Here is a 2882-nt window from a genome sequence, read left to right as displayed (position 1 = left end):
ATGTATGTGCGTCTGTGTGTGCAACATGTGTAGTGTATGTGTGTATGTATGTGGGTACATGTATGTAAATGTGTGTGTATGAATATCTCTCGGGGGAACTTCGTGGGGAATCTTCATGTTGATCTTCTACCCTAACTCGGACTATCTCATCTTCAAACTGATTATTTTGCTTTGTGATCTCCTTTGTCTTCTGAAGAATGAAGGTGACCGGGGTGGCTATCCAGCATTGCCACGCCGGTTATGAAAATGTGGAACTTCTGCCTTATTGGTTGGTAAAGAGCTGCTCCGCCAGCCTCCTCCACCCGTCCCCCCCCCCACCCCCCCACCAGCCTGTGACCCGGCCCTCCCCACGGCTGGGTGACCCAGAGATGCCGCAGGGCCTCCAGGACTCCCGTGTCCTTCACATTGCTACATTACCGAATGCCGCTCCTGGGACAGCCGTTCCTTAACTGTCTGAACACAATGTCCCTTCAAGTGTTAAAAACTGGTTCTTGGCCCAGAGATCGTCATGGGCAGGATGCGGGCATTGGCCCCTCACACCCTGTCCCAACGTGGAAAACTGGGCCACCCAGTTCCCTGGGGCCCCTCACACCCCCGTCCCTGCTTTGGTTTGCTCCCTGCGAGGGGAAGGACAGTGAGAGAGGGAGGGCCAGGAGCTTCGGGGTGCCAGCTCCACATCTTCCTTCTCCCAGCCCTTCCTGCCCAGCGGCCCTGCTCAGCCAGATAGGAGAGGGAAGGAGGCTCCAGTCCCCTCCCCGCAAGCAACCTCCACGCTGCCTTCTCCTGACAGCCACGGGGAAGGAGTGCTGAGAGGTAGGGCAGGGCAATAATTAATGACCCCGCCTCCCCAGCTGAGCCCCACCCCAACCCCCTACCCTTCAGAGGCTGAGGCGGCCCAGCTGTCCTCTCGGCCTGTGGAAGGTCATTCGCTCCCAGCTCAGCAGCTTTGGTTCTGGCCCCGCAGAGAGCTGTGACCAACCCGCCGGGAAGAATTCCACCAAGTAAGTGTTTGCATGAAGCTGGGCTGATGTCCCTCCTTCCACACCCTCAAAAGCTACAAATGCCTAAATGCCTTCTTGGGTCCCAATCCAGCAACGCGAGAGGGACAAGCTGTTCTATGCCTTAGCTGCCTCCTTTTGAGAATGAAACAATGGCAATAGCGATGTCCTGTTCAGGCAGCACCACTTTCCCACCAGACTGGACAGCAGAGGAGGAGAGGAGATAGTGCCGAGAGGGGGTGCAGAACTGAGGGAAAGAACCGCATGCAAGGACGTAGTCTCTGGTCCTCACGTTGGGAGGAAGGCAAGGCCCATTTTAGAGTCAGGGACACGCTATGGCGACAGGAGAGACAAGACAAAGTTCCCGTGTCCTTGGTGGCCCCAGTCCCTTCCATCTACCCAACCCGAGCTCCTTGTGTCCAGGAAAGAAAAGGAAGAGAGTGTCGTGGCCCAGGGTGATTCCAGCTCCACAGGCCGCTGGGGACACAGGGATGAAAGGCACAGACCCTCTCACGCGTGACTCCTGTGGGCATAGGTCTGGGGACTGTGTGATGGGGGGAGGGGGGGAGTGCTGTCTAGGTAGAGAGGTGTGGCAGGACGGCCACACCCACACTGCACACAGCCTAGCCTTCTTTGTCACTGTGCCCTGGCCAGCCCCTCGCACACAGCAGGACCCGAATGGCCGTCTGATGGAGCGGCTGTGGGCTCGGTCTGCCCACGGTGCGGGCGGGGGCATGTGCCTTCTGCTTTGTGGTGTTGAATTGGGAGTGGGAGAGGCAGGAGAGCTCAGCCTCAAATCCTCTCACGGGATCCCATGGGCCGGTTCTCCATCTGCTCCAGGCCCCTCCTCTCCCTGGCCCCTCCCCTCTGGCCAGCCGGACTCTGGTAAGAATCTACAAAGCAGAGGACTTGTCTGGGGAGGAGGAGAGCAGTAAATCAATGGGAGTGGGAGAGCAGGAGCTGGGCGACTACTTCCGGAGGAAGGAGCCTTTCCCTGGGGGGCAGGGGGAGGTGCATGGGGTGAGGGTGCAGAGGCAGGTGGGATGGCAGCAAAGCTCCAGGGTAGGGTGCTCCTGGGGCCCAGGGAGGCTCAGCTGCATGTGCCTCCTGGACTGGGAGTGAGAGGCCGGTGGGGACACGCATGGATTGTGGGAAATTCTGAACATGTCCTTTGCCAGGACTGAGTCTGGAACGTCCCATGTGCTTGGGGAGCTTGCCTAGCGCTCTGGGGGCAGAGGAATGTCCTGGATTGCTGTCTGCTGTGGTGGGGACCCAAAGGGAGCATGGAGACGGGCCGCTGGCGGAACCAGCCGAAACCAGCCGTGCTTGGAGGGTCGCCAGTGCCTTCTCCCTCTAAGGACTGAGCACAACCGCCAGAGCTCCTTGGCATCTCGAGCAGAAAAGCACGATGTGGAGGGAAAGGACTGTAGACATTTGAAGAAAGTTGTCTGATGAAGACAAAGAATGGGCCGTGCGGGCTACCCTGAAGGAAAGGGGGGCGGGGCTCCCAGAGCCAGGAGTCGCTGCCTTTTCCTTCCTGGGCCTCAGTTTCCCCATCTGTAACCTGGACAGATACCGGAGTTGCTGGGGGGATTAAACAAGATCACACTGAACATCTAGGACGGCACTTTTCAACCTTTTCATCTCCTGGCACACATAAACTAATTACTACAATTCTGCGGCACACCAAGAAATATATATTTTTTGCCAATCTGACAAAAGTATAAATTTGATTGATTTACAAAAAAATAAAAGTGATTTTACCTATACTTGTATTATAAGGTTTTCTGGTACCAAGAATTAACCAATAAAGTGCAACCTTATTATGCAATCCTATATAATAATCCTATATAATAAAGAGGTAATATGCAAATTGACCATCAT

At 55.8% G+C, this 2882-nt stretch overlaps 1 long non-coding RNA gene across 1 annotated transcript; it reads left to right on the top strand.

Annotated features, from left to right (window-relative positions):
* The first annotated feature begins 739 nt into the window (after positions 1 to 739).
* On the top strand, positions 740 to 2678 carry LOC308534104. The gene is made up of 3 exons (XR_013997159.1): positions 740 to 1001; positions 1839 to 1883; positions 2177 to 2678. It is a non-coding gene; the product is annotated as an uncharacterized lncRNA (long non-coding RNA).
* The last annotated feature ends 204 nt before the right edge of the window (positions 2679 to 2882 follow it).

Source organism: Myotis nattereri, assembly GCF_964212035.1.
Source record: "Myotis nattereri genome assembly, chromosome: 18".
Taxonomy (NCBI): domain Eukaryota; kingdom Metazoa; phylum Chordata; class Mammalia; order Chiroptera; family Vespertilionidae; genus Myotis; species Myotis nattereri.
The sequence above is the reverse complement of the archived record's forward strand: the minus strand, read 5'-3'. Positions and strand labels throughout refer to the sequence as shown.